This window comes from Hemitrygon akajei, chromosome 18 (assembly GCF_048418815.1).
Source record: "Hemitrygon akajei chromosome 18, sHemAka1.3, whole genome shotgun sequence".
NCBI classification, from domain to species: Eukaryota; Metazoa; Chordata; class Chondrichthyes; order Myliobatiformes; family Dasyatidae; genus Hemitrygon; species Hemitrygon akajei.
This window is the reverse complement of record NC_133141.1, coordinates 49,121,866-49,133,972: the sequence shown is the minus strand read 5'-3', so window position 1 is coordinate 49,133,972 and position 12,107 is coordinate 49,121,866. Positions and strand designations below refer to the sequence as shown.

Sequence of the window (12,107 nt, the reverse complement as noted above, 5' to 3'; positions counted from 1 at the left end):
GCTATATTATTGCAGGAGTGTTTGCTGGTATTTTTAGAAGAGGATTTAAGCTGGCTTAACAGAAAATGCAACATAGGAGTTGCAAAGGAGAGAGAAAAAGTTAGAAGTGAAAAACATACTAAAATGTATAGCGTAAAGACGGGCAGTAAATAGGTTAGAGTTAGGAAAATTATTCATGCCTTCAACTTAAGTCATATGTATCTAAATGCCCACTGTATCTGAAACAAGATTGAAGAATTGACAGCATAAGTAGTGAAAGTCTGATGCAATTACCTTTGGAGAAATGTGGCTGTAGGGTGAATCAAAGGTAAAAATGAAATATTACAGGAAATTAACGTTTTGTTGATAAGTAATGCATGTGGCATGCTTGACTTCATTGGTAGGGGTGTTGAGTATAGGAGGAAGGAAGTCATGCTGCAGCTACAGAAAACTTTAGTCAGACTGCACTTAGAGAATATTGTGTACAGTTCTCGTGTCCCATTGTAGGAAGAATGTAGAAACTCAAAAAGGGCACAGAAGAGGTTTACCAGGATGTTGTCTGGATCAGAAGGTATGTACTATAAAGTAAGGTTGGACAGAATTGGATTATTCTCCTTTCAGAGTTGGAGGCTAAGGGTAGATCTGCTAGAGGTTTTTAAAATTGAGAGGTATAGATAAAACAATTATAATCTTTTCCACATAATAGAAATGTCAAATATCAAAGGGCATGTTTTTAAGTTTGGGAGGGGGTGGCTGATCTAGAAAAGACATGAGGGATAATTTTTTTTTATGCAGAGTGTGGTAAGTGCTTGAAATGGTTACAAGGGTAGTAGTGGAACCAGGCATTTTGAGGCTTTTAGATAAACATATGATTATGAAAGGAATGGAGGGATATGGATGACACACAGGAGGAGGACATTTATTATAAATTGGCATCATGATTGGCACAAAGTCATGGGCTGTAAGGCCTATCCAGTGCTGTATGTTCTATATTTAGGATCGATGGATAAAAAGGAAAAGGAGGTAGGATAGTACAGTTTAAAAAAAAATAAAAAAAAATTGTTAGTACAATGGTTTGTAAGAATTATTGCTTGGCAGATGGGAGTATAAAATCAGAATCTGTTTGGGTGGAGCTAAGCAGCAAAAAGGAACAGAAAACATTGGGAGTTGTTTGTATGCCTCAATAGTGATAATGACATGAGACGTTAGGGGTGTGTGTAAGAGATAACACAGCAACAATGAGGGATGTTATTTACATAAAGATTAGGCATAATGTACAAATATTACTAATAATGCATATGAAATAGATTTCTCAATCACTGTTGAAGAAAAAGGATAATCTGCTGATCAAGAAACAGCAGATAAATTAATTGAATTTGTGAAGATTGTTGCTGATGAAAATCTTAACACCAGAACAGATCTACAGTGCAGATTGTTTTTATATCTTACATAAAACTTTTTTTCAAATAAGTGAAATGCAAATAGTGTACTGTAACCTTTTAATCAAAACATGGCATTATAGATGGAGACTGAAAGCCTGTTGTTCAACAGCTGATTCAGGTATTCTCCTGATGCTGCTGTACTGCTTTTGTTACCTTGCACACATTATATTTTCATTATATTAATAGTATGTAATAATTTTTATTTTTAAGTACATATGTGTGATGAACAAGTGTAAAACAAAGACTGCTTACTAGTAGCACATAAATTCAGAGTCAGAAATAATGGTGATCCCAAGCTAACTCATTATATATTCCAAACTCCAAAACACTTCTGGGCCGAAGCATTTCGGATAAGGGTACTCAACCTGTAATAGGTTATTATTTATTCCAAATCTGTGTTGTTGATTCCTAGACCTATGCAACCATGTGTCACCTTTATCAGTCAGATTAAAGAATCAATATGCAACGTCTGAACCAGAAGGTTAGCATATTTACTTCTATCTAAAATATCGCACAAAAGCAATTTATAGGTAAAAAAGAAATGAGTTATTAAGGACAGTTAAAATAGGAATGAATGAGAAAGTCTATTATTCAACAGTTCAGAAATCGCAATGATTTAGAATATGGCTTGCCAGATAGTGTTTATCATACTTTCATACTTTGTGTCACTTGCTGGGATCCCAGTTCCATGTTATCTGTCCACTAAAATTTACTTATTGGTAAAGTACTATAGTCTTTAAATTTGTGCATGAAGGGTATATTGCCATTAAGTTCATGATTTTTTAAGTGTGCATGGATTCTAAAGTTGGTGCTAATTCACTCTATAATTTTATTTGAAGATGCACAGCATGAAAATTACGTAAGTCATCACTGTAGACAACAGGTGCAACAGGAACTTTCTCAGTGCCTCAGTTCCAAAATCCTTTAAATAATATATGTATCGTTATGTCATTATCCCTTTATGTTGACTTTGACTTTCAAGTGGAATGAATAATTAAATTATTGTAACGTACAATAATTTGATATTGCTGTAGTATGTTACACAGAAATTTCATTTGTATTATCAAATGATCAAATTTATTGTTCTTTATAAAATGTGGTATTGTGAGGCATTAGTGTTTGAAAAGTTCTATATTTTACAGTATTGCTGGTGGTTCCATCATGAGCAAAAATCTTATCTTTACAATCTTCGTGTCTTAACACCAAGTTGAATTTTGTGCTAATAACTCCATACAAACTTGAAGCTGTTCTTTGAATCTTTTAAATGTAATAAGGGAGTTCTTGTCATCACCTTTGTTCTTTTTGAGATGATTCATGTCCATCAGTATATTTAACAGTACATCTGAAAATAGTCTGAAGTTGGATGTTCATTTATTGCAGTTCCCCATGGAGTCTGTCTGTCTAATTTCATAATGAAATTTAAATAACTTAAAACCTGTATTTCCTAACCTATTCCTACAAAATGTATTGTTTAATGCATTTATCAGATGTAAACTCTGCTTTAGATAGCAAAAATAATTTTTTTTAAGATTTATTGTTCATGTTTTTAATTACATGCATGGATGTCCTTTTTGCTTGTGTGAAATATACAGAGCTTGTTCCTATTTTTGTCGTGTGCTTCACATTTTGTTATAGTTGGAGAATCAGGCAGCTATTGAGCTAGCACCTGAAATTTGTAAACAGGTACTTACTACGTGAGAATCCTGAGCCTGAGAAATGTGTATTTACATTGAAGCTGATAATCCACTATCTGGCTTGTTTGGAAATCCTGATAGTTTGGCATCTGACTCATCAATTGCTGATGTTCACCTTCCTTTATAAACCCACAAGGGCTCTGTCAAATTCACCAGGTTTGCTTAAAAAATATATTGTACTGCTATAATTGTTGTGTAACATTTTTTTAAGTTATTAGAAGCATGTTGGAGTATTGTTTGTTATAATGTTTAGTAGTCTAGAAAATCTACCAGGCTGACACCACCAAAGGTATGACTCTACTGAAACATTGGAGTTTTACTGTCACTGCAACTATATGGTAACTATGCAAGGTAAAAACAGCATTGACTATACCAGTGATGCCTCTCTTCCTAATGCTCTAAACAGCTTTTATACATGCTTTGAGGCATGCAACATGTCACCCCCCTTCCAGGTGAGTAGCCACTGTGTGTAGCAGCAGCATACGTGAGAAGGACCCTGCAGAGACTCAACCCCTCCTTCCTTATCCTCTCTTCTCCCCCACCCCCCCAAAACACCCAAGGCAACCTCGCAGTCCACTGATGTCTCCATGGATATCTTCAACACTTCACTTATCCAGGCTGCGGTCCCCACATTCTTCAAATCAGTCACTATAATCTCTATACCAAAGAACTCTACACCCTCAGAACTAAATGACTACTGCACAGTCACACTGATGCAAATCATCATGAAGCGTTTTGAATGGCTGGTAATGGCATGTATCAAAACTGCAGTCCTGCCACACTGGACACTCATCAATATGCTTACCAACAGAACAGCTCTGTTCCGCCCTTCCAATCGTCCTCAACAAGGAGGTTGGAGGGGACCGGGCTGTGTGCTGATCCTATTGCTGTACACTCTGCTCACACAATGCACGACCAAACACCCGAGTAATCATGTTGTCAAGTTCACCAGTGACATAACAGTGGTGGGACTCATCACCAACAATAATAAGATGGCCTACAGTGAGGAGGTGAAAAAGCTCAAGGCCTAGTGCCAGGCAAATAAGCTCTTCCTCAATGTCAACAATACAAAGGGGATGGTTATTGACTTCAGACTCACATCCCTCTTTACATCAGTAGCACAGCAATAGAAACTGTGAGCAGTTTCATTCTCCTGGGAGTGCACATCTCACACAACCTCTCATGGTCCCAAAACACATCCTATACAAATCAAGAAAACTCACCAATGCCTATACTTTCTGAGGAGGCTGAAATGAGCTTGACTCTGCACATTAATGCTCATGACCTCCTACAAATGCACAGTAGAGAGCACTCTAACATGCTGCTTCACTGCGTGGTATGGAAATTGCATGGCAGCAGACTGGAAAGCTTTACAGCGGCTAGTCAAAACTGCCCAATGCATCACTAGCACAAGCCTACCCGCCAACAAGGACCTATATACAGAAAGGTGTCAGAACTAGGCCAGCGATATAATGAAGGATCCCACCCACCCACCTCATGGACTGTTTGTCCCACTCCCATCAGGGAGGAGACGACCGGACTCAAAAACAGGTACTTTCCTCATGCAGTGAGGCTAATCAACATCTCCACCCACTAACCCATCCTGCCACACACCCCCACCACCATTACTTTATCATTTTCTGTCAGTCACCTTATGTGAAGACACTCCTGTACCTAGCATCACTTTACATACATACAATCAATCTAGTATACTGATATTGTTGACCGTCAACAGAACTAGGTTAGGAAATTCACTACGCAACTCATAATTAATCGAAGCTCGCACGTTATTGTCTCTGTACAAACAACAACATAACTATGTTGACCCCGGGCCAACAGTTTAGAACATGAATTCTACTGTTCCCTCTGTACCAATACTCATTCAGACCAGTTGTCCAATTTATAACACTAAAATAGGGGATCTCCGTTGGCCAGATGATCAAATTTTTTTTCATCCAGCCCCTGGCATGGGGGTTCTTCCTTGCAATGGTGGGTATCTTGAGAGAGTTTAAGCTGATAGCATACTTGAAGTGTCCACTTTTATACTTGTTCCTTACCATTTCAAATATTGCATTCCAGTGTCATTGGCTGTAGGTCATCTGATTGAACTTTAACTTATTTTTATTGGTTCTGCTCCAGGCCAGCATCCATTTATTTGTCCTCTTCCCAGCAAGTGACAATCAGTAATTTATGGCTCTTTGTTCTCTTCAGTAACCAGCTTGAATCACTCCAGGCAGGCACCAACCTGAGCATTCACAAACCTGCATGTTATGTTACATCAAAGAACACCTCACACATAACTTATTATTTGGAAATGACCTCCAGTCCAGCAGAATACCTGAAAGATAATTGTGTCTACCTTAAACATAGAAAGCAAAGCAATTCCATCTCACAGAATGGAGGATATGAAACAGTGTTTGAAAATGGTAGCGTCCATCTCCAAGCAGATGGCAGGAACAAAGACAATTGATCTGTTTGCTTCCACTGACCTTGACCCATTTGAGTTCAATGTTTTCTTCCATATTTTAAATCCACCATGGCCAACAATATTTATTGTGTTTTGTTTTTATTATTGTTTTTCTCTTTTTTGTGTGGTGCATTGGATCTGGAGTAACAATTATTTTGTTCTCCTTTACACTTGTATACAGTCGGCCTTCCTTATCCGCGAATTCTGCATGCGCAAATTCAACCAACCGTGTATCACGAAAAACCGGAAGTGCTCATCCAGCATTCGTTGTTCGAGCATGTACAGACTTTTTTCTTGTCATTATTCCTTAAACAATGCAGTGTAACAACTATTTTACATAGCATTTACATTGTATTAGGTATTATAAGTAATCTAGAGATGATTTAAAGTATACAGGAGGATGTGTGTGGGTTATTGTGGATCGGGATTGAAAAAAATCGGAAGTTTTCTTACTAAGTAAGTCGGAACAGGTACATCCGGTATTATTTAGCATCATTTAGTCAAACGTTTGTCTTAGTATATAGTATATATTTTACCTTTCTATGCATATAAAACACTTAAGAACGTATGTTTCAGCGCTGGGCTGATCCAGTGACAGACCGCTTTCGAGTGCGCTCTCCACCGTGCTGGGTTGATGTGGAGGACCAAAACCCAATAATTAAACCACTGCGTTGCTTAGTAATAATTGTAGCTTTCATTGGGGCAGAGCCTTTCTCACTTTATCCTTTAAAATTGTTCCAATTGTTGACCGACGTAGCCTAATGCTTTTCCAATGACCGATGGTGTTTCACCTCTTTCAGATCGCTTTATTATTTCCACTTTATTTTCAACCATGATCGTGATTATTTTCATGAACAGAAACACTGTGGATTCAGAGCTCCGGCGCCGGGTCTTAATGTCCACCACACTGAGACAGGTTAAATAAGGTTTCATGTTCCACTGGGTCCTAAGGTCCACCTCATTGAGACAGGTTGAATAAGGGACTTGAGCATCCGCGAATTTTGGTATCCGCGAGGGGTCCTGGAACCAATCCCTCGCAGATAAGGAGGGCCGACTGTACTGTACTGGAAATTGCATTGACCAAACCTTGAATCATCTGGAGTCTTGAACTCAGGTTGAAAGGTAGAAGCCAAGAAGTCTAGCAGAATCTTGGTCTGTGCACTAGACCCAGGTGCAGGGATCAACACACAGAATTCTTCTTTAACTACTTCCTTCCACTTACAGATGATCAGCTCCCTGAATTCTTTCCAGCTGGAGTCACAATAAATGTGATTTTCATCACGCAAAAAAATGCAGGGAATACCACATAAATAGCCTTTTTTTTTTAACTCTCAAAAACATTTGACTCCTTCATTTAAGGGTCACTGGAACACTTTTTAATCTATCAATCTTTCTAGCTATAGTGTCACATTTTGGCTGTAACAAACTTCTTGATAAAATTGAGCTAATCTACAGGCCAGATTGGATAATGTCTAACCTCTGTCTGTCAGAAGCAAGGTTGTCCTGATTTGGTCATTAATCTTCATGTGATGTTAATGTTCAGAGCTCAAATTCAAAAGTCATCATTGACTTGTTCCTTGAAACATCTTGAAAATAAAATTCCTCTGATAAATAAGGTCCACGATAGGACCCTTGAAAATATATGCTGTTTCTTCTCTGGAGTCACTTGTCAGTGAAGGCTGACATCAAAAATGAAATTTGCCCCTGAAATTCACTTTTGGCCATAAGAAGAAAAGATATTTAAGGCCTGAAACTGGTGCAAAACTCAAGGCTCTGCCCTCCTTTATACATTTGAGTTGTAAACAACTTATCAGTCACATCAAAGCTCTGGAAGTCTACAATCAATGCCGTCTGCAAAAACCCTCTGCGATGGAATTAGCAAATCAACCTAGGCACTCACTCATTGCCAGACCAATGACCCCAACATCACTGCCTTAATTCAATTTGCTTTTGTTCCAAGCTTGGTCGTGGCAACAGACTATCATTAGAACAGAGGAAGTAACTGAAGGATATGCTCGAACCTTCCTTGAACAAGTGCAACATTTTTATACTGACTCATGAATATCCTGCGAGTCAGGAGTCACTCAATACTGACGAGCACTATTCAGCATGAAAAGTGTAGCTTTTTGTCAGGAGTACACACACATCTAGCATAAATGGTAGAAAATGCGTATTGCCTACACAACCCATTGACTACCTCCTCCCCACCGGTCTGCTGGCTCCACATTGTCTTCATCAGCTTGCCATGAACCTACAAAATCAAGTAGAAGCAATGATCTCAGTCTTGAGGTATTGCCTAAGAAAAAGCTGTATGTACAGATAAAAATGTCTGGAAATGGAGTCCACTTTAAAAAAAACTTTTAAAATCCTACAAAAGAAGATAGAAGATCTAAGAATAAGAAATGCCCACAATACTCTGTTGTTTTTGTGTCACTTCAAGAATCATAAGCTCTGAAATTCTACTCCCCTCAATTCCAGTCCACCTCCATGCATCAATCCTCCACTTTCTAAGGTGTAACCCACTCCCCACCAACTCTACTCTCTTTCTCTCCCATGCCCTCCCCCCTTTGCTCAGAAGCCTCTTAAAATGGACTGCTTCCAACTCTTGGTCACTTGCCTTAATGTGTCCTTTGTTTCTTTGTATTGATACACCTCTTAGGTTCTTGGCTTGTTGATTATATTTTCTGTGTTGGCTGCAGGCAAATGGTATAAAGGTTGTGACCTCATTTGCATTAAAATTAAAGTCTTAATAAAACTGCTTTCCTGCTTTTGCTGTTCAAAATGAATATTTTTTAAAAATCTTAATAGGAAATGACATGGTTTCTTTAAGAACTAATCATCAATATCACTTTTTGAAAATCTCCTAACGATCCCAAAACTTGAGCAAACCATTGTACCTGTGTCTGAATGGCATTAAATACTGTTACCTGGAAATAGTTTTTTTCCTGTTGCACTTAGAATGTAACTAACTAAGAGGGATCATCTTATCAGGCAGATCAGAGTTTAAGTTTAATCTTATAAACCAAAATAGCCCCAATTTTTGTTTTGGACCATTTTTATACTGGAAGGCTAACTGATGAGGTAAATAGACTTTTACCTTTTGTTGTCATTCTTTGGTAAAATTAGCTGATTGACTAAGTTTCTATAATTGATACCTGCTTCTATAATTGCCATCTGTTTTACTACTTTAATGAATTTATGGGACACAACAAAGAACAAGAAGTTTGATCTGTCTGTGTGGTACCGTCCATATTTTCCAAAACATGCTGATTTTTAAAAAAAGTATCTTTCCAACATTTGATTATTCAGAATCAGGTTTGATATCACTGACATATGTTGTGAAATTTGTTGTCTTTGCGGCAGCAGTAGAATGCAATACATAATAGAGAAAAAGAATTACAGTAAATATAAGTATTAAAATAGTGATGCAAAAAAGTAGTGAGGTAGTATTCATGGGTTCAGTATCCATTCAGAAATCGGATGACAGAGGGGAAGAAGCTGTTCCTGAGTCGGATTATGTATTTGGATATTTTGTGTAATATTTATCAAATACCAGACTGAATACTTTGAACATCTATCCCAACTTGCCACATTTAGCACAAATTACAAATGCACATTTTGTGTGCTATATTATCCTATGATATTTTCATTGAGCCATAACTCGAATTTCTTCAGAACAAGGTTCTGCAGAAACTCATTTATTATCAGAATCAGGTTTACGATCACAAGCATATGTTGTGAAATTTGCTAACTTGGTGGCAGCAGCAATACAATACATAATAGACAGAAAAAAACAGAATTATAATATGAACATATATATGAAATTGTTATGTTAAGTAGGGCAAAAAAAAGTATTCATGTATTCAATGCCCATTCAGAAATTGGATGACAGAGGGGAAGGTGTTCCTGAATCGTTGAGTGTGTGCCTTCAGGATTCTGTACCTCCTCCTGGATGGTAGCAATGAGAAGGCATGTCTTTGGTGATTGGGGTTCTTAATGATGGATGCCACCTTTTCAATGGTTCAGTAATTCCATTTAATATCAGAGAATGTATACAGTATACAACCTGAAATTTTTGCTCTCCGCAGCCATCCACGAAAAAAAAACCTCAGAACAAATGACATTGAAACATTTGAACCCCAAACCCCGCTCTTCCTCCCCTCCACGCACAAGCAGCAGCAAACCATCAACCCTCCCACACCCCCTCCACCACTTATTTCAGCAGGAAGCATCAGCATCCACCATCCACCAAGTATTCAATAGCAAAGCCCCCAAAGAGAGACCATGATCTGCAGTCCAACATAAACTAGTTGTTCACCTGACAATTCAGCATGCCACAGGCTTGCCCTTTCTTCTTAATAAGGGACAGAGAGGTGTCACCACAGCGAGAGGGGAGACCAAAATAAAACAATTCGATTACAATGTTACAGTCTGCCGTGTTGCTTTTATTCCGAGTTCTCTGACTCAAGAGAGCGGGAAAGAGGGAACAAACGGAGCCCTCCAACAGCTGATCCGCTGTTTGCGAGGTTCCGTTGCTTCCGCGATGCCTCAATTGGTGATACCAGCATATAATCAGTTTGTCTGCAGGGCTGCAAAACCTTACCCCGAAGGTGTGCATCTTTAAGGCCGCATCCTGGGATATCAAAAAACAGCTAGTCAGTAAGCTCAGAGGGCGGGAACCACCGCCGTGAAGAACTGCAGTTTCAGTACAGCTGTAGTACAGCTGTACATCACAGACTCTGACAAAACCCCATCCACCTTGAAATGGGGAAAAAAGGGATATTAAAGGGAAGAAACTAAGCTGATTCACAGATGAGTTTGAAGAAGCTACCCTCTGGTGACATCTTAACTCTACCCACATCTTTTTGAGGCACTGCTCCTTAAAGATGTCCTGGATATTGTGAAGGTGAGTGCCCATGATGGAGCTGGCTAATTTTACAGCTCTCTGGAACTTGGGTCTACTGCAGTAACACTCCCCTCCCCCAATACCATATGGTGATACAGTCAGAATGCTCTCTGCGGTACACTTGTAGAAATTTGCAATTGGTTTTGGTGACATACCAAATCCCTTCAGATTCCTATTGAAGTTTTGCCTTCTTTATAGCTGCATCAATATGGTGGGTCGAGGTTAGGTCCTCGGAGATATTGACATCCAGGAATTCTCATTGGCTTCAAAGGTTACACTAGGATTTATCTTTTAATACTTGAAGTAATTTTATTTGAGGCAATTGTGGGATGAATTTTAAAAACAATGCAGCTGAGTTGCAGACGAGGTCATTCGGTTGAAGACCTAGGGAACAGTGGATATCTTGGAAATGGACACAGGTTGAGTTACCTGGCTCATTGCAGATTTTACATAGTATTTGATCTCAATTGTGTTCCTGCATTACTGCAGTTTAAAACAAGGTCTTGCATATTTGGTACTTTGACACTCAGGGCAATGTTTTAAATTAACTTTTTGTACTGCTTTATTTGATTGGAAGCATTTGGGTAACTAGTAACACTTTGCTTCACTTCAGCATTTTGCTACTCTGAGACAATTGACATTTACATTGAGTTAAACTTTTGTACCTTTTGAATTTTGTGTCCAATTATTTGAAATAATGGGCCCAATTGCAAATTAGGTTGTTTTCTACTAGATCTTTTATGTGTTTCAAAACAAAAATCTCTTACCGCCATATTTAAGAGCTTTATTGTCATTGCTTAGGACAGCAAAATTGTAGTGTTGCTTCATTCTGGCAATTCAATTACTTAAAAACACAATAAGTAAATTTAAAATAACATCTGAGTTATTTAGAGTGACATCTAAGTTGCAACTGGATTAGAAACAATCAACGGAGTGCATTTAACTTCAAAAACTTGAATAAAATTATCCACTATTCAAATTGATTCCAAAATTAATAGTTGCCAAAAGCAATTAAATTCAATTTTATGGAATCATATAGTATAGAAATGAGCCCTTCTGCCCACTGAGTTTATGCCAGCAATTAAATACCCATTTACACTAATCTAATATTTTCTCTTCATATTCCAGATAACGTTAGCCTGAGTCTATGACTCACCTACAGTACACACTAGGGGCAATTTACAGTGGCCAATTAACCTATTAACTGCATGTCTTTGGGATGTGGTAAGAAACCTAGAGAGTAGTAGGGAAAATGGGTAAAACACACAGAAAAGTTCAAAGTAAGCTTATTATCAAAGTACGTGTACGTTACCATATACCATCCTGAGACTACCTTACTTGCAGATATTCACAGCTGAACAAAGAAATACAATTGAATCAGTAATGAACTACACACAGTGACAAGCAGCCAAGGTGAACTGTGCAAACACAAAAGAAACAAATAATAGTAATAAATAAACAATACTGAGATCATGAGTTGTAGAATCATTGAAAGTAAGTATCTAGGCTGTGGAATCAGTGGCAGATGTGTGTGAGGTTATCAGCGCTGATTTAGGAGTCTTGTGGTTGATGGGTAATAATTGGTCCCGAACATGGCAGTATGTGACCAAAGGCTTCCT

At 38.2% G+C, this 12,107-nt stretch overlaps 1 protein-coding gene across 9 annotated transcripts in view; it reads left to right on the top strand.

Annotated features, from left to right (window-relative positions):
* hdac5 (histone deacetylase 5) overlaps positions 1–12,107 on the top strand; it is a 321,402-nt gene that overhangs the window by 23,548 nt on the left and 285,747 nt on the right. The window contains exon 3 of one of the 9 annotated variants that reach the window (XM_073071642.1): positions 1,834–1,902. The exons of the other annotated variants lie outside the window; for them this stretch is intronic. The gene's annotated coding sequence lies outside the window, so the exon portion shown is untranslated. The remainder of the gene's footprint in view (positions 1–1,833; positions 1,903–12,107) is intronic. 9 annotated transcript variants of the gene reach the window in all.